General features: G+C 42.1%; 1 pseudogene; it reads left to right on the top strand.

The window, feature by feature from the left end:
* LOC136543220 (uncharacterized) overlaps positions 1-27,744 on the top strand; it is a 42,707-nt pseudogene that overhangs the window by 7,977 nt on the left and 6,986 nt on the right.

The following is a 27,744-nucleotide window of genomic DNA, read 5'->3' as shown; positions in this document are numbered from 1 at the left end:
TTTATGTTGTCGTCAGAATTCAGAGCTCTAGCGGATCAAGAAGTTTACTCAGATTTTGATGAATTGGAGTATGAGGAGATAGTTGCCAAGTTGACAGTTATACAACAGGCTATATTTGATAAACTAGTCAAGCATCGGCACTTAAAGGCTTTATATGTAAAAGGTTTTGTTGATGGGAAGCCAATGAATAAGATGTTGGTGGATGGAGGTGCTTCTATCAATCTTATGCCTTACACCACTTTTCGTAAACTTGGTAAGGGACCAGGAGATCTGATTGAGACCATCATGATGCTTAAGGACTTTAGGGTAATGCATCTAAGACCCGGGGGGCAATGAATGTCGAACTGACAATTGGGAGTAAGACTCTGCTCCCCGCGTTCTTCGTCATCGATGGAAAAAGGGTCATACAGTTTACTCCTTGGTCATGATTGGATTCATGCAAACTGTTGTGTGCCATCAACCATGCATCAGTGTTTGATTCAATGGCATGGAGATGATGTTGAGCTAGTTTGCGCTGATGAGTCTGAGTATCGCAACACCTGATCCAGTCTTTCGGGAGCTAGAAGACTTTGAATGCTTTTCTAGCAAGTTATGGGAAGGAGGCTTCATTAGAATCAATAATGAAAGCCAACAGCCGATCCAAGCAGTTGGCTTTGAAAATTTGTTTTAATGGATAATCCAATAGATGGTACAGATGGCAAGCTAGGACATAGCTTCACGTCGGCCAATGAATTAGAAGAGGTAGATATTGGTTCTGGAGATAGGCCTAGGCCGACGTATGTAAGTGCCAAGTTGGATCCTGAGTATAAGCAAGAGCTAGTCGATTTATTAAAGGAATTTAAAGATTGTTTTGCATTGGAATACTATGAGATGCCTGGTCTTGACCGATCGATTGTTGAACATCAATTGCCAATCAAACCTGGATATTGGTCGTTCAAACAAGCTTCGAGGAGATTCAACCCAAATGTGCTTGATGATATAAAAAAAGAGACTGAAAGGTTGCTGGAAGCAAAGTTTATCCGACCGTGCCGATAAGCAGAGTGGATATCGAATGTTGTCCTTGCGTATAAGAAGAATGGAAAGTTAAGAGTTTGCATCGATTTTATGGATCTGAAGTAGGCCACACCCATAGATGGTTATTCGATGCCAATAGCTGATATGTTGGTAGACGCAGCAGTCGGGCACAAGGTTATTAGCTTCATGGACGACAATGTAGGATATAACCAAATTTTCATGGCTAAGGAAGACATAGCAAAGACCGCTTTCAGGTGCCCTAGTGCAATCGGTTTATTTGAGTGGGTTGTGATGACCTTCGGTCTAAAGAATGCCGGTGCAACTTATCAGAGGGTAATGAATTATATTTTTCATAAGTTGATCGGTAGGATTGTTGAAATCTACATTGATGATGTGATGATAAAATCCAAGGGGTACGAGGAGCATCTAGCTGATTTACGGGAGACTCTAGAATGCACAAGAAAACATGGTCTAAAGATGAATCCTAATAAGTGAGCCTTTGGAGTATCAGCTGGACAATTCTTGGGTTTCATGGTCCATGAGAGAGAAATCGAAGTTGGTCAGAAAAGCATAAAAGCAATTGATGAGGCAGTGCCCCCGACTACTAAAATAGAGCTACAATCTTTGCTTGGTAAGATTAATTTTATCAGAAGGTTTATTTCAAATTTGTCGGAAAGAGTTCTGTCGTTTTCTCCCTTGTTGAAGTTGAAAAATGATCAAGAATTTAAGTGGGGTGATGTACAACAAAAGGCGTTTGAGGAGATAAAAGAATATATGAAATGTCCACCTGTGCTAGTCCCTCCTCGGCAGGGTAAGCCTTTTAAGTTGTATATATTGGCCGATGACAAAACAATTGGATCGGCCTTGATGCAAGAGTTTGAAGGAAAAGAGCATGTTGTTTTCTATCTGAGTAGAAGACTTGTGGATCTAGAAATAAGATATTCTCCCACCGAAATGTTATGCTTGTGCTTATATTTCTCTTGCACTAAGTTGCGACACTACTTATTATCGGTCGAGTGTACGATTGTTTCCAAGGCTGATGTGATCAAGCACATGTTATCAATGCCAATACTGAATGGGAGAGTGGAAAAGTGGATTCTTGCGTTGTCAGAATTTGACTTGAGGTACGAATCGACTAAAGCAGTCAAAGGGCAAGTAATAGCCAATTTTGTCACCCAGCATCATAAGCCAATTGTTGCCTATGTGGAGCCGGTACCATGGACATTGTTCTTTGATGGGTCATCATGCAAGCAAGGTGGTGGCATTGGTATTGTTATTATTTCACCTCGGGGGGCAAGTTTTGAGTTTGCTCTTCCAACTGAACCAATGATTACCAACAACCAAGCAGAATATGAAGCTATTCTTAAGGGACTTCAACTTCTACATGAAGTAAAGGCTGAAGTAATTAAAATATTTGGAGATTCACAGTTAATTATTAATAAGTTGATCAGCCTATATGAGTGCAAAGAAGATACTCTGAGAGGATACTATGATGAGTGCCAAAGGTTGCGCAAAGAATTTCTTCATGTCTCTTTTCAACATATTCTAAGAGCACAAAATCAAGAGGCTAATCGTTTAGCTCAAAGTGCGTTAGGTTATCGAGTGTTTCAAGAAGTCTTGAGTAGTGAAACCTCGAATGATGATTGGAAAGTTGAAAAAGCCAATTACCTTAGGAATCCGTCACAGAAAGTTGATAGAAAGCTAAGATATAAATCGACTAAGTATGTTTTACTGGATGATCAGCTATATTACAAAATAGTCGATGGGCTGTTGCTCAAATACTTAAATCAAGAGGAAGCTAAGGTGTTGATGGGCGAAGTCCATGAAGGGATATGTGGAGCTCATCAATGGGCTTATAAGATAAAATGGATTATTCGCAGAACTAGATATTTTTGGCCAACAATATTGGAAGACTATTTTGAATATTATAAGGGGTGCTAGGACTGTCAACATTTTGGTAATGTCCATAAATTGCCTGCATCAGCTATGAATCTAATAATCAAACCATGGTCGTTTCGAGGCTAGGGAATTGATTTAATTGGCTAGATTTTTCCGCCCTTAAGTAAACGGCATAAGTTTATATTGGTAGCAGCGGATTACTTCACTAAGTGGGTTGAGGCAATTCCTTTGAAGACGGAACCTCAAAGAACATGGTTGATTTTGTCAAGGAGCATATTGTGTATCATTTTAGGATTCCTCAAACTATCACTACCGATCAAGGGACAATGTTCACATCAGAGGAGTTCGGAGATTTTGCTGCCAGTATGGGAATTAAGCTACTAAATTCTTCTCCTTACTATGCTCAGGCTAATGGGCAGGCAGAGGCGTCCAATTAGATTACGATTATGCTAATCAAGAAAAAGATTGAGGAGCAGCCAAGGAAGTGGCATTCAACACTTAATGAGGCATTATTGGCATATAGGATGGCCTATCATGGATCGATTAAAACGTCACCTTATGAACTTTTGTATGGCCATAATGCAGTCCTTCCTTGGGAAGTTCAAACTAGATTGAGGCATGTTACATTGCAAAATGATTTGTCAGTCGAAGTCTACAAGAATCTTATGATAGACGACTTAGAGGACTTGAGTTGCCATCGGCTGCGTGCTCTTGAGAATATCGAAGCCAATAAACTGAGTTGTTGAATTGCTCTCACCGGAGTTAGATAGATGTTTTATAGTCAGCCTGAAAGATGGATCCAAGCGCCCGTGAAGCAATGATGCTCTCGTAAAGTTTTGAAGCATGGGCTCATAAGCTGGCAAAGACGGTGACAGACAGTAGACCCCAGATCAAGATTCTCCACTTGTGACCATGGACCTATCGGGGGTACAATCATGATAATTTTGGAATAAATTACTTTTATCCCAAAATTAGAGGGCATGTGTTTACACCAAAATTTGGGAAGAAGAATTGCAGGAACTCTAAAGCTCCGAAGATCGTGCCATCAAGGAATCGATTGCATAAAGGTCGGTATTAGTTGATTCAAATGCAGTACTCGAATCGGCTCTCTTTAGATGTCGCCAGTAGATAACGATAAAAGTTGCGGTTGGCATCAAGAAAAAACATGTTGGACTCAACAAAAAGGGAAAGATTAGGGTCCAAGTTATCTTAAATTAGGAATATTTTCTCTTGTGCCAAAGACTATAATGAGTCGTGCTTAAGTAGGATTCATGCGTAGGTTCCAGATATAAATATTGGACCCCGGCTATTGTAAAGGACACACAATCAATCAAATACAAGTTACTTACTTTTTTGGCTCCGACCACCCCTTAGGAGTAGGAGTAGAGTAGATCTCAGCGAGTTCTTCAGCGAGAAGGGCTGCATCCGTCCGCCCGACCTCCAGCTTGTCTGTAAGTACCATCATGGCTTATACTTCTGTTCGTACTGCTGCATCGATCCGGTCGACCTCCACTGCAACTCTGGTATAAGCTAGTTATCGACTCTTGTCCGTAACAGCTGATTTCTGTGCGGATTGGCTATTCAGCCGCTCTTCCTGTATGGCTGCTCCAGAAGCGGCACACTTGGAACTGTCTGGGCATAGACCGGCATGTTCCACCTTAAATTACTGATACACTTTCTCTCCTTGTCAATTGCAGGGTCAAATTGGCTGGCACATCGCGGGAGGAGTACGCAGGACCAATCATCCCTGCGTTGAAGCCAGGCGGATCTCTAGCTCCATCGAGCGGACCCTTTCAGCTTGCTCGTGTGCCTGGCATATTTTTGTGCCGACACCTAGGTTGACTAATATGTCCTGGATGTGCGATACACACGTGCTTAGTCCATAGCAACACTTAGAAAAAACCTAGTACGCAACCATAGGCCAATGACCTAAGATGGTTATGGCCAAGAATGGATGTTTTTCTTTTATTGAGATATACACCCACAATAGAACAATCCAAAGCCCCTAAAAATCATTTAATGTTCCCCATTAAAGAAGTTACTAATTTAGCAAAAATAAAAATACACATATGCAGGGAATTCACATAAATCATGACAAACGAAACCTAGGAAAATGTATCCCACACTTTTAATCTGGTGCGTATATAGAAAAAAAAAATCATATTTTACATGAAATGTTTTTAACTGAGCGGGGCTCCCATCGTTGCAACACGCCCCCACCAACAGAGATCTCCTTGACAAGATCCTTCTACGCCTTGGATGCCGGAGCTCAGTCGTTAGTGCCGTGCTCACCAGCAGGTGTTGGTCTCGCTGTGCGCTCCCCACTGCTGTACCCTAACATAGACAAGGCCATGGTGCTCCCGCGGTCGTCGCAGCCGTCCACCTTCTTGGAGTATGCCCCGACGATGCTTCTCTCAGCCAACCACGATGACGGCGCCTTGTGCTACTGCTTCAGCGTCTGCACCTAGGAGTCTAACAATAAGGTCGTGGCGCTGGTGTGTGTCCTACGGTCCAGCTCCTGGGCCATCCGCTGCATAGCCACTGGTCTTCTCGATAAGTCAACGATCCATATCCTGCCCACTATTGTGCTCGCCTACAACAAGATCTATATGTTGACCCAATACATCCTAGGACTAGATCAAAATCGCCAAGAAGAGATTCTTCAATGCCGATCTCCCTGAGGGTGCGGAGCTTGATCAATACCCAGGCAACCTTGTCCACTGCCGGGGTGGGGGGGACTCTATCCTCTACCTCTTCCATGTGGATGTGGCGAATTGAACAGGCTCAACGTCTAGCTCCGCAGGATGAATGACGACCGTGGGCATGGCGGCAGCACCAACAGGTGGGCGGTGCTGGAGACACCATCCTGTGCCACCTAAGTCGATTCACTATCGTCGAATGCTACGGGGACATAAGGCTTCAGACTCTGTCGGAGTGCCTACTAGGCTCCACAAGGAGTGTGACATCATCATCGGGCATGACGCGGTGCATGCCCTCAAGGAAGATGGCTTCCCCATGGAGGAGCGTGAGGTGGTCGGGGCCGAGTGTGCGCCACAGGCCGGCAACCCAAAATTAGCGTGGCCAAGAATGCCACTGCAGCTGTCCACGTACACAATACCGGTTAGCAAAACGAGCCCAAGGGTAAAATGATTGGTGTGGGAAAGTATAATGTGCTGAACACTTGGTCTGGTAGGTTGGGGGCTAAGTAGGCAACACACAAGACGTCAGGGGTTATTTAGAGGTTTCCACTATCAAAACCAAATCTGATTTCTTTGGGCTATAAATGTTTTTCATTTATTGAGATATACTCCAACAATAATACAATCCAAAGCCCCTAAAAATCATTTAATGTCCCCCATAAAAGAAGTTACTAATTTAGCAAACATAAATAAATATAGAATTTTGTGCAGGAATTCCAACATCCGACTGCACACTCTGTTTTGGGAAATCAACCAACGCGCTTGCCATATATGGCAAGAAGCGGAGGCGGGAGAGCTCCACGCGCTTAATGCACCGACGTGCACCAAAAGAGCGCAGCTCCCAAGCCAGGCCCACAAAAAAGTAGATTCACCGGCCCATCTTCTTCTACCGTAAGCATTTTCAACTTTCACATGGTAACATGTATTCCCCACCAGTTTGGATCTCGAAAACCTCATGTATCGTCCAGAAAACCATAGAACCCAAGATGATCAAGAAAATCGCATAGATCCAACATTAAGCAAGAGTGTGGACTCAATGAACAGTAACATGCATTTCAAGTCAGATTAATGCATTTTCTACGTTTCTTCCCTTCGTATCTCCATTCCAAGATTTCTTCCTGTTTCGATTCTTACTGGTTCCCTTCATATCTTCTATTGACCATGCATTCAATTTTCATTTTGGATAATGAGCTAACTAAAACTGCTTCAGTAGCAGAACTAAATTGCTTGTAACTGTTGAAGAAAATGCTTTGTAGGGGTTGAAGTGTTGAGGCAAGTCCATGTACGGGAATTCATCGATAGGACCATGACCCTGCAAACAAGAGGGAAGTCATTAGGATGTGGGATAGTCAATTTACTAGATTCTAGTTGAGAACCAAACAAAAGCAATGTTTGACTGAAAATCTGAAAGAAACAATTGACCAACAGAATTGTGAATGCCGTTGTTCATTTTCTAAATAAGGAGTCTTGTTCAGTAACCTTCCGACAGGAGAGCCCACTAGCTTTTAAGGTTATCTATGTGATTATGTAGTTGAAAATGTGTTTCATCTTCCGAGCAGAAGTATGTATAGTAAAGAACAGTCACCTTCCAGCATTTCATTATGGTAAAAGTAGTGTAACAAAAGCATAGCAAGCAGTCATAGGCTACTCCTGCAGCACGACACGAGGCTTGCACTCGAACCGTGCACCCACCTGGCCCAGCAGCTCGGCGGCAGTGCCTTAGACCTCCACGCTGACAATGGAGAGGTGGAGCACGGGGCGACTAAGTGGTGCCGGCTCGGGGGGGCATGAAGTGGAAGGGCGTCGCAGCCTTGTAGAAGAGGGAGACGTGGATGCACCACCTGATCGATGGGGCAGCTTGCCGTCGGAGCCATAGACGCGCAATACGCTCCCGTCCTTGCCCTCCACCACGGCAGAGATGGAGGGCAAGGGGGTGTCGACAAGCGCATGGCAGGGGAGAGAAAGGGAGGAGATAAATGTGAGATATTGCAGATGTGCTTGTCATAAGGCCGGCTTCCAGAGGCTTCCATCAGCGTAGGTGCATTGGATCATCTGTTAACGGCGGATGGGTGTGTGCGTGCAAAGAAAAAATTACTGCTGGGCTAAATGAAGTCATTATCACACGAGGTAGTCTTTGACTAAGAATCTGTCATCTAAAAATACACAAATTAGTCTCTTTAAGCCCAATCCTCTAGTACAAAAGCATGGATTGGCATCATCATCAATGGCAGATCATTACAACACTAAAAATGCTAAACCAAAATGAAAAAAAAAATTGCTTGCTGATTTAGCATAACATGGCTCTAAATTAAATATGTGGGCTCACGACAGTTGTGAGGATTTGGCATTGCACTGGTGTGATGAAGAAAGCTATGATCCATGGGCCTACCTCTGTTGTGATGAGTGAAAGGGGTAATAATTTTAATAATGCCTCAAGCAATGATGGGAAAGCATCACGCAATGCACTGGCCACATGCTCGCCATCACATTTGTTGATCCTTGGGTCTCTTCAGCAGCGGAGAAAATAGAGGGAAGCTCCATCTAAAGGCGCCCATGGCCACCCCTAATCACAATCGTTAGATGGTCTGTTCATATATGAATTTGTTCATATATTCAGCATACTCAAATTTAGTCTATGTTTTTTTGGCACATTATTACTAACGATGTAAACAAAAACAACACAGGTAATGGTCCCTATGCTTCAAGCCGTCGAAAATAAAGGATCAGAATCAGTGGGACACTACTACGGTGGTTCTAAACCTAAGGAGCAACAGATTTGAGATAACACTACCCAAACACAAAGAAGGGCATAGCAACTACGAGGTGGTGGACATTATTGCGCCAAAACAATAAAATACGTCAGTTTAAAATGACATTGGTTCATGTGCTTCAAATTTTATAGAATGGTTAAATTAAATGTTAAGTGTTGAACTGTATGTTATCGCAACCATGATTATGGATCTGATATGCTCATGCATGCTAAACACTAGGATGGGAGATCAACATACAACTATAACGAGGAAAATATTGCCAATATTCACAAGGTATTGACATACAAGTGGATGACACCACCAAAAGTTGAAACAAAAATGGAGGGACAAGTTAAAGCTAGGCTAGGTACGTGTGCCAAAATATTTGAAATTTAGATTGGTATGGAAGGCATTTATGTTTGAAACAAAAAGCATTTTTGGTGTACAGTGCATGTATTTATCTACAGAAAAAAGTAACTTTGAATCTATATATGTAGGTAGGCCTAGAAGTATTGTTAGAAATAAGAGTGACAATAGATTGTGTTATACTAATCCAATAGTGATCATAATTTGTTAGAAAAATTACGGCAACCATTTATTCAAAGGAAAGTTTACCGTCATACTAGAACCATTGTTAGAAAAAGGGAGTACCAGTACTAATGACTCCATGGCATACTAACAAGTGTGTATATAAACAAGAATTAACAATCAATAATAGGTAGAGAAGGGAACCAAAACATACTTGACGTGACACAAAGGATTTGTAAATGAAACACAAAGCACCAGATGAGAGCAAATAAATGTGGTACCTGGAAAAGGAAAGAAATGAACAGTAAGTGCATGATGAAGCCAAGATCAAGTCCAACCACATTATTTTAAGCCACTGGAACAGGGAATTACAGAGATCCCAAGAGAAATGGAGGGGAAAGCACCCCCGGTTTCTCACAGAATCTACATACTACTCCGGTGGAATTTTAGTCGGTTCTAAAAACTTTGTGATTGAAAATGATCCCAACTTCACCATATTGATCTGGAACCAGTAAATTTTTTATGAACATAGCATGGAGATAGGTAAACCTTACATACCATTGGATATAGTTGAAAGCAGCGAACAACCAGCAGTTCCAATCACTATTACAGGAATGATTTCTAGGGGCGGCTGGTGAGGCTTTGTAGAGGCGGCTCGGCCAGCCGCCCCTACCAAACCGTCTCTACAAATCATGCATTTGTAGGGGCGGTTCCGAGACCGCCTTTACAAATCGATTTATAGAGGCGGCTGGTGTTATCAGCCGCCCCTACAAATCGATTTGTAGGGGCAGCCGTAGTACCAACTACCCCTATAATACCTGTTTGTATAGGCGGTTCAGTCTAGAACCGCCCCTACAGTACATTTTTTCGAAAAAAAATCAAATTTACAATTCAAATTCGACCAGAATATATATATATAATTCAAATCTGACCACAAGCACAAGAGCATTATATAAACTACCATTACAAGTCCAATGCACAAGAATATATACAATCCATCATTAAATAGACATAATTCAAAAGTCTAATTCGTTCCACAAGTCCAAACCGTCCCACAAGGTAAGACTAATGTCAAATTCCATACACATTGTTATCAACGGCCTAGAGCTAGCCTTTCAGTCTCACGAAGGTGTTGGTACTGAGGATTTCTACCTAAGTTAGAATCTCGGTCATGGTAGGTGCCTTTGACGTGTACAATCTAGTCCAATATGAAGTTGCAAAGGTCGCCGACTAGCTCTAAGAGTTGGTCATCCTTGTATGGGTCACTTTTCATTTCTTTCACTTCTTTCCACTACAAGAGAATAAGTTTTAGTTTAGTATTTCTTATCATGTGTGAAGTTTTTATACTACGGGTGAAGAGGTTCAAACTTACCCTTAAGGGGTGTCTCCTGTAGACACCGGTGTTACTCATCATAGAACATACGTAGTATCCACAATGTACACTCCCAGGCTTCTGCTTGGGGCACTATGTATTTTGCATATGGAAATGTTAAGTAATGCTTTTGACAGCCATGTGATGGAGTACTAAAGTAAGTTACACTTACCGCACATAGTGTTTTTATAGCTAGCCTTTCCTTCCTTACTGGATCATGCCTTCCATAATGTTTATTGACATAGAACCTGAATGCCCTGTTCGAATTATTTTAGCAAATGCAACTTGTTAGTATCCAAAAGTGAACGTTACAAGTATGTATACAAACATATAAGCTAATGAGGATTGTCGATATGTATACATCTTGAGAATCGATATGAAGTCTTTGTATGTCACAGGGTCCCTATCTATTGAATCAAAGACCCATGCCATGCTCCTACCGACATCGACGCCTATACAAATCCAGTGGTTGCTGCACGAATTTAATCGTAGAACTAGATAAGCTCTTTTACATCGAATAAAATATATCGAACAAAGCTTTAAGTATAGAGTTGAACTTACTCGAAGTTGTATGGTAGCCATATAGTAGAGTGCTGTTGGAGATTTTTAAAAGCCAGGGCAATGTATGCCGAAACCTTAAGGGACTCTTGCCTTAGTTTTTTGGCATGGATGTCCTCTTTCTCCCGAAGGGTCTTTCCAGCAGCTAGCTCTTTTGCATCTAGTTTCCACTGTCTAGGGTAATTAAAATTTGTTTGTGCTATAGCTTGAGGGTCTGTATACCCGGCTTTCACACTTGGCATTTGTTTTGCAATGTGCACTTGCATTCTACAAATCATGACATGGGTTAGTTACAACAAAATCCAAAGATTACATTCATATCATATGGCAAGGGCAAGGACTTATAGGCACCACGTGCGAAGTAGATTCATTTCCATTGCTCCGAGGTGAAAGCATGTCTGCATATCAGTGAAGTCAAAGATAATTTTCCCGGTTGGGCTTCCAAATATGCCGGCGGGGAAGCATGCTTGTACGAGGTCTATGCTCGTTAGGAGAACATGCAAGTACCAATCATGGAACCTTCTCATTCCAAGTGGTAGGCGCTGGATGTCCCGGTTTGGTAGGAAGAGCTTGCCTCTTTCATATATTTTTGGACAATCCTTTGACCATTTGATGGCATCAACATTTGAATACTTCTTTGCTGTTTGGTGGGCTTTGCTAGTGACGGCCTCCTCACACTATACCACAACCAATCTATAGCGTCGGACAACAGTCGCTAAAACGTAATATTAACATCCAATAATCGGTCACTATAAATTTCTAACTTATCATCGGTCGCTATTTTTACCCGTACCGACGGTACATCAGTCGCTACAAATATTTAGCTATTTACTTCAGATGATTGGTCGGTAAAAACACTTATTAGAGTCATACTATCGGTCGCTATAGCCTATTTTTATTTTGATGCGTCCAGCCCAGCCCACTCGCGCTCACAGAAAATTACATGGCCCACAGGTCAGAGTGTAACAAACCAGGTCCACCCCTAAAAAAACCAAACCCTATCTTCGGCACCCACCTGTGACCCACCCAACCCAACAGCGCCGCCACACACACGCTCTCTCACCTCACGGACTCAGCAACCCAGATGCCGCTCGTCGTTGCCTCGGGTGTTCTTCTCCACCACCAGCGTGAGCTTGCCGGGACCACCATCCCTACCGCGGCGGTCGTCTGGGTCGCCGTCCACGCTGCGTGCTCGACAGGGTCTCTGCTTGGGGCCACGTGAGGGGGGCGCTGCTCGGAGCCGCTAGAGGGGCACGCGAAGAGGCCGCTGCTGGGTGGTAGCCACCTCGGGGCCGCGCTCGGGACCGCCATGCTCGAGGTCTAGGGCCAGCCGCGACCAACAAATAGGTGACGAGCTGAGATCCATCGACGCACTCTTCCCCTTCACTTCTCTCTCCTTTCCATGTCCCAAACTCAGATCTGTCGCACCGTATCCTCACCTCACCCCCAGATCTGCCCCCCTCTTCTGCCGCAGCGACAAGGACCATCTCTGCAGTGCAAGCAGTGGCGGACTCCTCTGCAGCGCGGGCGACGGTACCCTTGATCCACCAGCCCATGGTGTCCTCGATGGTGCGGCGTGCAAGCTCGGACTCAAGCAACTCCCTGGCCTCCTGGATCTGAAGACTCTCTGCTTTTCTCTCTCTGCCCTCTAGTTGTTGGCGCAGCTACAGCCTTCGACGTGGTTGGCACGGGCGGTGGCTGACCAGAGGCAAAGTGCAGTGCAAAGGTTCCTTCCACAGTGGATGCACATCAGGTATGGTCTTCCCCGTGCAGTTTTCTTTTTTTTATGGCTAGTTGCTGCTGCTAGAATTGATCTAGATGCCGAGCAGCGGAGGTATTTTGTTTCTGGGTTCCTAATTTTACATTTTTCTGTTAAACAGAAAACTAAGTATTCTTGTTTATTGGACTTTGCAAATTTGTGTACTTGTAAAATGTTACTTATGCTATTTTTCGATTTCATAATCTGAATCCTCATTATACTTATGACTTTCTAATTGCAGTCACATAGGTAACTAATCGTGAGAAAATGGTTTTTGCTGAAAACAAAAAATTGTTAGTTAACTTGTATGACCTGAATGAATGTTTTGTATTTTCAGGGACTCAATCCTTTGTATGATACTACTGAACACAAGGATTCCTTCTCTGCTGCATCCCTGTTATGCGAAAACTGCAAGGTCAACATAACTTATAATACATAAAGCACAAAGTAGAATGGGATTTTATTCTTAGGAAATTGTAGAAGGTTATGTTGGTGTATAAAATACAGTAACTGAGTGATTGGTAGCTGTGGTTATTTGGATATTCGAAAGAAGGAATTGCTGAATTCTATGGAACCAAGTTGTCTGTAGCTGTGGTCACTTAATTTGCTCCAATCTATCTGCTTCAAATATAGATATGTGTTTCTGAATAGATGATATTTGTGTTTGATGATGGTTAGGTAGGGTCCAAATTTAAGTCATTCCAAAATAATAAAGTACATTTTTCTTTTCTTTAAAAAACCCTCAGCTTTGATCCCATTGCCAAACCATTAAAATCATGATGTAAATCACAAATTCAACGGTAATGATAGTATCATGCAGAGATTTGCATATAATTTTCAGGCTTGAGGGTGTACTGAATTCAGACACCTTTCAGCATCATGTAGATGCAGTGAACCTGTGTGGCTGCATGTGTTTTTGTGTGAAGGCAGACCATATTTCATTTTGTCACTATTGTATACTTTATCTCAACAATTGAAATGCCTTGATCGAATTTGGAAATGTTGGCTTCACACCGAGTGCTTGAGAAAATGCCTTGATGGAACATATGAATTTCAGGTCTTAACTGATTCATTGAACTGTGAAGTAGACTTTCTTAGGTGTTTAATTTTTAAGGGATTCTCATGAACACATTGTCCCATTGAGTTCAGGTAATGCAGCTGATGATAGTATCTTTTTCAAATTGGAGGTATTAGCATCAGTTACAAATGATCTGTGGGGCTAAGAGTAGCTAATGATAAACTTCATATACAACCTGTATTGTGTACCGCAAGAAGCTTCTGTGTCAAACATATGACAGTTAGCTACTCTTATCAGTTGTTTTTGATCTTCACATGATCTCAGGTAGTGTGATTATATTGATTGTATCTTAGCTAAATTTTCATATGAGATGTATTATGGCACAGATATCGTTGGAAGACGGAAGACTTAAGAAGGATGAAGAGGAAATAGTAACAGATCATCAACAATAGAGCATTGTCGCCCCATTGCACACCTGATGGATGAACGAGGTTTATGCTCTAGAACAACCACAATCCTCGTCAAATTGGCAACGAAACTCTTTTGCATTTACAAATCAGGTATCTGTTTTGCCAGCTGCTATCACTTGTCAACTATTGCCATCCTACATTCTTTTAGAAAACATGCAAATTTTGTTGCACTATCATATTATTTTCAATTCACAGATACAAGTCGTTACTCCATTTCTGAATCCACCACCTGTTTCAAATTTTGACTTTAATAAGTGCAGTGTTGACTTGTGCTTGGTTTGCCTTATGCTCTGAAATGAATTCCATAAGAAAACCAAATGGTGGTCGTCCCCCATTGATGACAAAATCAAGTCATGATCATTCCTGTTGAAACTGTTGCCATTCACTGAGGCGAATGAATTACAAGGCTTTAACTTCATTTTTCTCATAATCAAATAGACAATTGATAGGTGTGAAAGGAGGTTTTGCTGATCACGAACTGGAATATGATAAGCCTTTTCCGTCAGCTGATTTGCCAAAGAAGTTAGTCTTTACCCTTTATGCAAAGACCAAAAGACCAAAGCTGTTTTATGTACTTTAATTTAGGATGTGCTTACTTCCTGCTACTTTATTTACTGCAATGTACACAAGTTGACATGGTGCATTGTCAGAATGTGCACCTATCCATTTTTATGCTTGCTGATGTGAATTCTACTTGCCAATTTGGGACTCTGTCAGACTGAGGTTGACACTGTCATGTCTCTAATCTTTGATTCATTTAGATGGAAAAAGGATCCATATTTTGGATTTTTCATTAAAATTGTTTCATGACAATAGCCTTTTGGATCAGTAGTGTACATAATTAAAATGGGGGTAGACTAGAGCCATCTCCTCAACTGAATATGGTGAGATATATTATTTGCCCTAGAATTAATGTTCTTCAGATCTGCATCACTTTGCTGAGAGAGAACTGTTTTGGCTTCATGGTTGGTGGTCAAGAATTAATATTCAAATGGCACTAGTCTGTTCTTCAATCTGTGGTCTGTTGGCTTTAATATAAGAAAAGAAAATAAATACTTTTCTTACTGCACCTGCACCTGTCTACTTATTGGATCCTAGCTGAATACTAGAATACTTATATTGGATTGCATGTGGATTTCAGGCATGTAGTTCTGGGAGGTGCTAGTAAAGCAGCTAGCATGCTTGATGGTGTCGACAAGCTATTTAGAGTTCTCATGGAAGATGGTCTAAAAGGTGTGGAGTGCTCAGATGTGTTTCTAGCATGTAGTTTCTGGATTGATAGGGTACTTGGTGTTCTGTATAGTGAACTCTAGAAGTTCATGGGTTGTGTGCCTCTGTGGTAGGTGCCTTGTAGAATTTATCCAAAATACAATTGTACAAATATTGATTTTAATGAATATATGAGATCTGTTTATACAATTATGTGGTTGATGTGTACTGTGAACTTGTATCGATGTTAAACAAGCCTAAAATTATATGGTACAATGTGAAATTAAATATATAATTGTGCCAGTTCATAGCGACAGATTATCGGTTGCTAAAAAGTTTGATATCCTCAAACCATTGGTCGCTAAAACATGTTACAGATCATCAGTCGGTATAAATATTTGCGTCTAACTATCGGTCGCTATAAACCCTATCGGTCGGTATAGACTTATAGCGACGCTATAGATTAGCCTCCCGGTCTCTACCATGTTTCTTGAACATGTGCCTGTACTCTTCGAATCCGTGCTTCCAAGTCGTCATTTCCCTAGCCTCCTGGTGCGGACTGTGTGCTCGTTGTTTGCCAAGCCAAGGCTAAGCTCGTCCCTCTCTCTAGAAGGATTGAATGAACCCTTCTCCTTGTCTTTAGCATATTTTAGTATCCTTGATACTGCCTCTTGGGTCTCCGGCTTATCAAACTTAAGATTACCGCCGGATGATTCTGTACTCCTCGCATATATCCAATTCCTTGAGCGTTGAGCGTACTTCAAATTCTTCACAATGATATTCCCAGAAGTTGCGGCCTCTTCGTCCATCTTCCTAAACTACTCTTCCTTGGCATAGTAGCCACCAAGGCCTAGATGATGGTTGTGTTTGTTCCTCTTCGCCAGCTCGGTGTTTCGGGCACTGAGCTCCAATGCCTCCGGTGAAGTCTTCTAAGCCACGAGGTCCTCCCATTGACTAGGAGTTATGTTGCCAAACTCGTTGAAGGGAGTTAACCCCTTTTGTATATACCTCTTGTTGAGCTCCAACTGCCAACATCGGAATGACTCTCCCATGATCTTGAAAGCATTTTTTTATCAGTTCTTGTTTACCCTCCGGAAATCAAAAATTGAGCTTCAACTGCTTATCCCATAGTTCATCCTTTTTCTTCTCTGGTATCTCTTTCCAGTTTGGGATTGCTGGGTTCAATTTATCTCTTACTAGGGCCCCGATCGCATTATGGAATCGTCCTCTGAATTCCTTCGGCTCAAGGATCTCCCCTGCTGGCCCGATCTCGGTTATCACATAGCATGCCTTATCTAGATATTGGTTTGCTTTTCTATCCCCTCGTTTCGTCTTTTGGCTTGGTAGACGTGTTCATGGTTGTGTTTTGAGGTTGTGGAGCAGAGGCCTCAATGTCCGTCTCTGTGGCTGCTGCCTCTGGTCTCCTTTCCTCTACTCCGTCTTGTCCGGTGAGATGTCACGGACATCAACGTCGTCTTTTCTGAGTTTCAGGAGGGACCTGCATATACGATAGGTCAAAGTGTTAGCAGAGGTAACACAGCCAAAGCTTTAGCAAAATTTGCAAGCTAAGGTTGTATCCCTACCTCCTCGGTTGGGTCAAAATCCTTGTCCAAATCTTCCTTCGTTGGCCTCCTTCTGGCTTCACATGGGAAAGGATCCTCGGGACTTACATATCCCTCTTCTAAGTTCTCGTCGTCATCGTCTTCATCATCATCATCCTCTTCTTCTTTGCCTTTAGCAGCCTCTCCTACTCTTCCCTCTGCTCCCCCTTCCTCCTCGTCACACTGCTCCTGAGTAAGCATCACTTCTAGATCATTTTCTAACTCGCTATCGAACTGCTCCTGAGTAAGCTGGTCCTCTAGTGCTTGCTCTTCATAGGTTGGCTGCTCATCATGCTCAGGGCATCGGGTTGCACTGTCTGCTGTCCACGACATTATTTCGTGCTCTGTTCTAATAGATGCAAGAAAGTGTGCTTTAGGTACGTGAGAAGGTATAAGAAATAAAAAAGGTCTATAAAACTAATTAGTCCTATAAAACAACAATATATAAAAAACGAGTAGTAGCGGTAGTAGAGGCCTCAGAAACATGTCAATCATCATTTGATCATGAACTTGGAGCATCAAAGCATCATAACAGAGAAGAGAGGAGAAGATAATGTAGGGGCGGCTGATAATGATGCCAAGTTCTTCACAAGTTCTTGATCATCAGCTCATATTCCATATAATATATGGACTTGATCAATTTCATCATCAACAAAACAAAGGATAGGAGAGGGGAGATTTGGCAAAAAAAGCAACAGCTACTTAGCAAACATAGAGCAGCAGCTGATGGCAAAAATAGCTAAAAACAGCAGCATTGGTCTCATTATTAGCAGAAAATTGATGAACTAGTGAACATATATAATACTGACCATATAACATACTGCTGCCACATGGTTGAAAGACCCCTGCAGATCCACCAAGCAACAGCTGCTTAACAAACATATATATGCTCACTGTTAACAAACATAGAGAGAAGAATAGTAGAGTACAGAGGAGTAGGAGTAGTAGAGTAGAGAGGAAAAGAGTAGTATAGTAGAGAGGAGTAGGAGTAGTAGAGTAGAGAGGAGAAAAGAGAAGAGAGGAGTAGGAGTAGTAGAGTAGAGAGGAGAAGAGAGTAGATCTGCATATCATTTATTACAGTATTTATTCCAAGGAGTAAAAATATAACAAAACAAATTTTGGATGTTTATGGTGCTGGTCCACTTTGTTCTATTAATAAGTCATATTAATAATGCTAGGACTACGCATGGAATAATTTTAACATGAGGGGTAGAGATTTTCTATCTATTGGCAAAAAGGACAAAAAAATCCTACTAGATATTGTTTCTCTCACTAGCAGTTGGGATGGGACCTGACCAACTGTGAACCTGTCTGTCCCCTCCAGGTCCGTGGTCCTGGTCCCAGGCCCGGGCCTTGTCTCCCTGTTGGCAAATGGGGAGCAGCAACACAAACACAGCTGCACACATGATAGCTGGGCATGTATGTAGATGTAGCCCCCCTCCCTGGTATGCAAATCGTTCGTTTGCTCTATTTCATGGGGTCCCACTGGCACAACATTTGAGCTCCGATTCAACCCCAAGCTGGGAACCATTTTATTTATTAAACAAAACATTTTAAATAATGCGTTACGACCAGCTGGTATCCAAATGCACAAGTACCAATACAAGCGTCCCTTTGAACCTAGGATGCTTGGAGTCTTGTAACCCCAAGCTGGTATCCAAATCCACATTTTAAGTAATATGTACTATAATACAAGCGTCCTCCACAGCAAAAACATACTCCTCCTCCAGAGTAGTTGAGCACTGCGCCTCTGATGGAGCTCATATTCGCAACTGTCTAGGAACGGCCTTCTAAAGCTCAAAAAATGGTAGGCAAACAATAGAAACATATCCACAAGTGTTGTATGCATAATAAGTTGCTCTCAGTGCGGGTTTCCAAATTAACACCGATCCAACGCTAAAATGGCCAAATCAAGATCCTAGATAAGTGTGACAGAACCAAGACAATAATCTAAGGTTTTAGTTCTACAAATTGAAGGTCAAGATTTTATTGCTAATATTCCAACAGGAACTATAACAGTTTTTATACAAAACTAAATAAAACAGCTGGCAAAGCAATATAGCCAACAGTAGATGGAATAAAATCAAGATAGATTTGCTACATGATCAAAATGAAACAACAGCACAACTAAAGCCCAGAGTATGGTCTGAACTGTCACACCAATCTCACTTCGTCCCTTTATCATCATTGAGCAACAAACCTTCCTCAAGCACACAATTTGCCCCAAATAACAGTAAGCAAAAATTGCAGGCTATAAATATGCATGGTCCAAGAACGATCGCACTTCCCCCAAATAATAGAAGCACATCCATTTAACACGGGACCTAGCTAATAATCACTACAACTCAGGCTATATGAAAAAAGGTCACTTCACTCAGGCTTCACCCTATCCGTGACACCAGTACAACTCTAGAAACACATCCATTTAACACGCGACCTAGCTGATAATTAGCCTTCATTTTTTTCAAGAAATTCATCAGGTAGTCATGCACTGGAACTGAATATACATATATGCACATTTATCTATTGTCAGTGATGTATACTGAAAAATCAGAAGCCAGTGCCGAGCTCGCAAGTGATTCCAAGGATATTTTAGCCAAATCGACAGTCAGTGCAGCAGGAATGGAGGAAAAGGCGAGGTTGGGGGGGCGCATACCTATAGAAGACCTGGCGAAGCAAGGGATGGCGGCGGTAGCGAGCACGGGGCAGGGATGTCGAGGTCGGAGAAGACCCCCACGTCAGATGCAGAGGTCGGAGATGGGGAGCGTGCACAGACGTCTGTGCACACGGCCACCAAGGGATGGCGACAGTGCGGCGCAGTGGGTCGGGGCCCTCAAACCCTAGTGTAGGTGGCCAGGAGAGATCAAGGTTGTAGATCGACGAGCCGACGGTCGGAGCGGGGGAGGTCGGGGTCAGAGATGGGGCTACGGTGGGCTGGCCGGCCGGGAGGCTCTCAAACCCTAGCCGCGTGGCGGCATAGGGATTGCCGAGGCTGGGGCCCGAGGGCACGAATATGGGGTGGCGGCGTCGGTGCGGCGGCTTCGTGGACTGTGTCAGCGGTGGAGTGGTCAGGGACAAGGAGGCGTCGGCGGCGTCGAAAGAAACTTTGGCAGGCTGCCGGCGACATAGAGGAAGAATAGCGCCTAGACTTAGAAAAATTTTGGCCACCCACAGGCTCTAGTTTATATACCAGAGGTCATTTGTAGTGGCGGCTCCTGAGTTAGCCGCCCCTACAAATCGATTTGTAGGGGCGGCTCCTAATTAGCCGTCCCGACAAATATTTTTCAATTTATTTTAATTACTAATTCTGTAATTCATTCATATATAAAGAACACAATGTAAATTTATATATTAGTTTTTTCATTATTCTATATATATAAATATATGTATATGTAAACAATTTTATTATATATATAGATATAATTCTATATTTTCTTCTTTAAAAAAACAATATTTTAAAAATTCAAAATTTGAATTTCAAAACAACTAATAGAATTTTAGGACACTAAATGACCTCAAATAAAAATTTTGTAAACATCAAAGTTGTAGAACTCATCAAGATGTACAACTTATATTTTGCTCATCTTTTCATTTGACAAAATTTGAAAAGTTCAAATTTTGAATTTCAATAAATGGCAACTTCAAACAAGATTTGGAAACCTTAAATGGTTTCAAATAAGAAAGCCATGAACATAAAAGTTGTTGAACGCATCACTATCTACAACTTTTATTTGGGTCATCTTTTCATTTGATAAATTTGAACAGTTCAAAATTTAAATTTTAATAAATGGCAACTTCAAACAAGATTTTGAAACCTTAAATGATTTCAACTAGAAAACGCATCACTATCTACAACTTTTATTTTGATCATTTCTTCATTTAACAAAGTGTTAGTAAATATTGTTCACAAATCCACATATCACTCATAGTTTCATAAACTATACGAGAGACATGTTGATTTGTGAACAATGTTTACTATCACTTTGTCAGATGAAGAAATGACCAAAATAAAAGTTGTAGATCTTGATGAGTTATACAACTTTGGTATTCACCACTTTTTTAGCTCAAATCATTTGGTGTTTCAAAATCTTGTTAGAATTTGTCATTTTTTTTAAATTTGAAAATTTGAATTGCTCAAACTTTGTCGAACGAAAAGAATGACCAAATCAACATAGTAACTTGATAGGCCATGATTTTAGAAAATTTTAGGGAAAATCATCGCATTTGGAGTTAGTATGAGGAAGAAAGACTTGTTACAAATTTTACCCAGAAATTAAAAAAAATCACAATTGTTCATGATGATCAATGATGAATAAGTGTGATTTCTCTTTTTAATCTGTGGTTGAAACTTGTAACTTGTTTTTCCCCCTCATACTATCTCCAAATGTGATGGGTTTTTTCCTAATTTTTTTAAAAATCATGCTCTATCATTTTATTCTGGTCATCTATCTTTGTCACTAATTTTGGACAATTCAAATTTTGAATTTCAGAAAATGACAACTTCAAACCTGATTTTCATCCACTAAATGATTTCAGCTGTAAAGGTGATGAATATAAAAGTTGTATAACTCGTCAAGATCTCCAACTTTTATTTTGGTCATTTCTTCATTTCATAAAGTGTTAAGTGCTTGTTTTAAGTGTTTCAATAGTAGTCCGAAGATGTTGCTGTAGTAATAAGTGTCTGTTTCAAGTGTCTACGTGTTACAGCTATTTTAGTAGTAATAGAGTGGAAGTTGCAATAGGTTCACCTGGATGTTGCAAAGGATAGTCTCACACACATGCATAAATGTAGTCTCACACACATACATAAATATATAATCTCACACACATGCATAAATGAAGTCTTACAAACACACACTTACACAAACACTCTACGTTCAACAACTAGCTAGCCCGCTGTATCTCATCATAGTTATTGTAAGCTTCAACATCGTTCATGCCATCAACTCTGATAATGTGTTGTTTCTCGAAGGCAACCACGTGCTTTGTCTTCTTCTTCGGGGAGAGGTTACTTTGTGGATCAAGCATATAGAAAACTTGTGTGACACGTGAAGCGAGCACCCAAGGGTCATCTTGGTAGCCTAGATTCTCGAGGTCCAGGACTCTCAATCCGATCTTGTTCGGTTGTTGTTGTTTGATCCAGCGGCATCGAAACAGGGCCACCGTTATATCCCTTCCATAGTCAAGTTTCCATATCTCTTCAATGATGCCAAAGTATTTGATCTTTCGCCCCACTCCATCGAGAGCTTCTAATCGAACGCCGCTATTTTGGTTCACATATCTACTATCCTTTGCGTGGGTATAGTACGTGTACCCATTGATGTCATAAGCTTTCCAAGATGTCACTTGTCTCGATGGCCCCTCCGCCAACCTACTTATGGTAATAGAGTCTATGGTTTCTCTAGGCGATATGTTTTGGTCCTTCAACCATGTAGTTAGTCATTGCTTATACTATTTCATGACCCAATCATCTGAACAACCATTTCTCTCCGCCATAATGATAGCAAGTGTTCATCAATGTACGGTTGCATCTGTTGTGTACTCTACAAGACACTATAATGCGCCCGACTCACTTCTTTGTAATCATGTCGATGAACACTTTTCTATCATAGGTGCCCTTCGTAGCCAGCCTACCCTTGTGACGAGAATCGGGTTTACCAATCCCTTTCTATACTTTTAGGTACTCTTGACAGCACTCAATGACTTCTTCAGTACTGTAACCCTCTATCATGGAGGCCTCTAGGTATGCTCGATTATACACGTATCGGCTTAGAACCGACATGAACCGCTCGTAGGACCACATTTCATACAAGTCGCAAGGGCCGAGCGCCTGTATCTAATGAACCATGTGAATCATAAGATGTGGCGTTATATCAAAAAAAGAAGGAGGTAAACACATCTCTAGTTGGTTTTGTGTCTCCACCACAAATTCATGTAGGTCACTCAGCTCTTTCTTGCCAATCGTCTTCTGTGAGATCTTCGAAAAGAAGTAGCACATGTGGGTGATGGCCATTTCCAAGAACTCTGACTTTATAGACCTGATTGCAATAGGTAGAAACACTGTCAGCATCACATGACAACCGGGGACATTTATCCAGTGACGTGAACATTTCACCACGAAAAAGGATACATTGGTTGGGGCATGCATGGATTTTTTCAACCCCCATTGTCAGTGGACTTATGACCTTCTTCGCTTGGTATGTGTTGGCAGGAACCGAGTTTGGTTGTGGTAGCACCCATGACAGGAGACGCAATAGATAATTGAAACTATAGTCTAACCAGCCGTACTTAGCCTTCAGGATGAGTAGCTCAAGCACAAAACGTAGCAATGTCCAATGTGGCAGACAACCCTTTTGAACACCATACACAGTCTCCTTCGATGCTTTTATCACCCTTTCCAAATTTTCTAGACCTTTCGGGTTCTTTAGTAAAATCTCTGGTCCAAGGACCCGAATCATTTCCTCCAAATCATCAAAATCATCTTCATCACCAACACGTGCTCCCCCATCATTATTGGCACCACCTTCATCATTACCATCCCAACCACCATCATCACCACATTGTTCATTGCCAAACTCAGGATCCATTTGTACATCAAGCTCTTCTAAGTATTGGGATAGGTATTCTAGGGTTTCGGCATCGTCTTCTTCATCATCGTCATCATTATCAACAACCGTTGTTTCACCATGATGAATCCATACTGTGTAGTCCTCAACAAATCCTCGCAAAATCAAATGTTATCTGATGATACTCACATCTGTCCATGCCATAAGGTTCTTGCAATCTTTGTTGGGACAAATAATTGTATCCTTATTCTCTGTCAACGTCGTTGCATGCTTCTTTGCGGCTTCAATAAATTTGTCCACCTCTTCAAGGAAACCTGCCTCGAACCATACATCCAAGACTTCCTGTACTCCATCTTTTAAAACACAACAATAAAAGAAAATACATTAAAGGACTACTAATTCAGATATATATGTAAAGGAATCAAATTAAAAATTAAGTACTTGACAATAATTCTATATACTTCAGATATATATAAATATAAATATAAAATAAAATTACATGAAGCATATCAAACACACACCATGATAGAGGGTAATTAATTAATGACCTATTTATCAATAAATAATTAAAAATATATATTTATTAATTAAAATAAATAATTTCGAAGACAACAATTTGCAACAATTAATATTTCACCCACTACCTTTGATGCAAATCCTATTCCAATTTCATGAAACATAAATTTACAAAATTAAAATAAAAAAACAAACCCTAGATCTAGATCTAAATCTATATCTACATGAAACATACATGAAACTATGGTGTAATCTCAACTAAAATCAAGCAAGATCGACTAATAAATGGTGTAATCTCATTTATCTAACTAATTTACACTAATAGCTTCAAAACTAGAGTCTAATTCGCTTCATGCAAAGCTCAAGCACCATAGAAAAGAGAGAAAAGCAAAACTCTAATTACGATCACTAACCAACCATTAAAACTTCAAATAAAGGCTTGGAATAGCATTTTCTTACCTTGTACAACCTCTCCACCAAATTATTTGAGATCAAACCCCCCCCCATTAGTAGAGCAATTTTTTAGAGGAGCCCAAGGCCTCCCAACCATTTTTGCTCGGGTTGGAGAGAGTGGCCCGAGGTGGAAGAAGGTGGTTGCTATATATACAACGGGTATTTGTAGGGGCGGCTGGTAATACCTATAAATCGACATATTTGTAGGGACGACTCGTATTACCAGCCTCCCCTACTGTGTCATTTGTAGGGGTGGCTGCTGTGCTGGAGCCCGAGCACACCACTATAGGGGCTGCTCCAATGCCAGTCGCCCCTAAAAAAAGCCCTGTTGCTACAAATTGTTTTTCATGTAGTGAATAATGCAAAGTTCTCACTTGTGCACTAGGCTTGTCAATACATGAGTTTTTTAAGAAAAAAGTAAAAACATATAAGTCTTCAGGGTACATTGCACAGTCATTTACAATGACAGAAAAGTGCACAGGCAAGTAAGGGTGAACAGGCATGAATACTAACAGGTAGGAGAGCACGTGCACACTTGTAGTTATCAAAACGGAACCACTTATGAGAAAAAAAATCTAGGCACATCACAACATGAGTTTTGAAAAAGATTTTTGGTGCAGATTTGAAATGACAGGGAGGCGGATAAATACTAACAATTAGGAGAAGCAACCAGCACTACTCGATTCTGGCGCTTTGCCGAGTGCCTGCGGCACTCGGCAAAGCCCTAAATACACTCGGCAAAGGCTTTGCCGACTGCCGCACTCGGCAAAGGCCACTCGGGAAAAAAATGGCCGGCAAAGCAGCCTTTGCCGAGAGCCATTTGTCGGGCACTCGGCAAAGCTTTTGCTGAGTGCCAAGACAACACTCGGCAAAGAAAACGAGCCATCATGGCGCAGGAAACGGTGACGGCGGCTTTACCGAGTGCCAACCCGAACGGCACTCGGCAAAGTTTTTCATTTTTTTTAAATTCTTTGCCGAGCGCCGCCCAGGCTGGCACTCGGCAAAGTTTTTTATTTTTATTTTTTAAAAAAATCTTTGCCGAGCGCCGCCCGGGATGGCACTCGACAAAGTTTTTTATTTTTTTTTAAATTTCTTTGCCAAGCGTCGGACGGGTGGCTCTCGACAAAGTTTTTTATTTTTTTATTTTTAAAAAAATTCTTTGCCGAGTGCCGGATGGGTGGCACTCGGTAAAGTTTTTTATTTTTTTTTAAACAATTCTTTGCCGAGTGCCATGGTCATGGCACTCGGCAAAGCTGGGAAACGGGTTGGCGCCCCTTTTTTCAGCTTTGCCGAGTGCAGTGACCATTGCACTCGGCAAACTGACCAAAACCAGTTTTTTTATTCATTTTTACATTCCATCACGACAAACACAGATTATCACATATATCTCACATCCATCCAAACATACATCACATATTTATCACATCCATCGCATATATCACATTTATCACAATATATCACATATATCACATACATCAATCCAAACATCTATCACATATATCACAATTATCCAAATATACCACTAGTGCATGACAAATATATCAGAAATCCATCACCAAGTGAACAACAAATGCAAATACAACTAATGCTACTCATCACCAAGGTGGAAACTGAGTGCCTGGTGAAGGAAAAGTTGGATCAGTCGGAGGCGCATGAGCTGGATTATTTGAACCCTCCGACTAAGGCTGCACAAAGGAGAAGAGATTGCATGCCTTAGACAAGATTACTTGGATAGCTAATCTAGGTCATACAAGCAAAGCACAAGCGAAAACTCACAGGAGTAGCTGCAGCTGCAGGAGTCGGAGGTGGAGCGAATAGCCCAGGTGGCACAGCTAGACCGGTATGTTGCCCAAGAGTCTGCATGAACTGCATCATTTCCGCCATCCTCTGCGCCTGGGCCTCTCACGAGGCCCACTCGGACTGCAGCTGGGCCGCCAGGTCCTGACGTTGCCTTGCTTCTTCTTTCAGCCGGGCCTGCAATATTTCACTCCAATGTTTCAGTAATGCAAAGCTAATTAAGTTGTGTAAAGATCAATGTACGACGAGTAAAACAGGAATAACCTCGAGTGCGTCGACCCATTGCTGTGAAGCACTTGGCCATGGCCGTATGGCCGGGCTTGCGCTCGTGCTCTGTGCTCAGATCTAGGAGAGAAAGGGAGTAGAGGTCGAGTCGATGACGCCGTCACCAAGCTAGTACCGCCCATGCTTCTTGCCTCCACCCACCCTCATGACGATCTCTGCATCAAAGTCCTCGGTGCTCGGGTCGTACTCTGGTCCATGGACCGACCTTGCTGCCGACGTGTACTCACTGATGCGGGTGTGGACGCTCGGGTTGGTGTACGCCTTGGGCGGGTCCTCCGGGTTGTAGGAGTCGCTGGATGTCGCCTTGCCCTTGTGGGACATACACCATGCCTAGAAGTCGGAGCATTGCTGGCCACCATGTGCCTCCGACTGTGAGAAAGACAGCAAGATGATTAGAAATAAGGCATAATTGAGTGTCAGAATAGTTAAATGAATTCGCGTACCCATAATTGTTTGTATCCGGCGAGGTTGCGGTTGCCTTGATGGTGTGCTGGACCATGCATCTGCAAACGCCGCTCCCGGGCAGCATCATGCGTCTCGGCCCACCCGGGCATCCGTGACCACCACCTGACACAATCGTCCAGTTCCTGCACAAGTGATTAAGAAAAAATATTAGTTTCTATATCGATTTTCAACATATCATATGAAGTGGTGGTGATTAAATCTTAAGTTACTTACTTTTGCCCTTTGGGGTGAATCATTGGGCGTTGGTGAGGAAGCGGAACTGGAGGGAGGCTCGCCGGACCTCGCAAGTAGACGTTGGATGAACCAGAGGAAGCGGAACCCGTATCATCCTCCTCGTGCATCCCCTCCCCCTTGTGCGCTCCCTCCTCCTCGTTCGTCTGCCGAACCAGCTCGTCATCGTCTCCGGGCCTCGCCTCCTCCTCGTCCTCCTCGTGCTGTGTGGTAGGAGGCGGCGGTGGCTGCCTCCTGCGGCCGCTGCTCCTCCTCCTCCTGTCCGACGGCCCCTCACCTGCAGCGGCATCTATAGTGTGTGGTGTTTGGTAAAGCGAGGACACGTCCCTATGACGGTCGCTTCGGCCCGCCATCTTTGTTCAATCAGTTGCAATTAAAAAGAATAAACAAGACGTAATTAGAAATAGAAATAGATGAAAAATAAACAAAACATAATTACAAAAACATAGTATTACATGTATTAGAAATAATCTTCATGATTGGGATTAGCTGGATCATAGGTTTCGTCATCACTATCAACATTGTCATTGCCCAAATAATCAACACTATCCGAA

Source organism: Miscanthus floridulus, chromosome 3 (genome assembly GCF_019320115.1).
Source record: "Miscanthus floridulus cultivar M001 chromosome 3, ASM1932011v1, whole genome shotgun sequence".
In the NCBI taxonomy this organism is placed as follows: domain Eukaryota; kingdom Viridiplantae; phylum Streptophyta; class Magnoliopsida; order Poales; family Poaceae; genus Miscanthus; species Miscanthus floridulus.
This window is presented reverse-complemented; position numbering and strand designations above follow the sequence as displayed.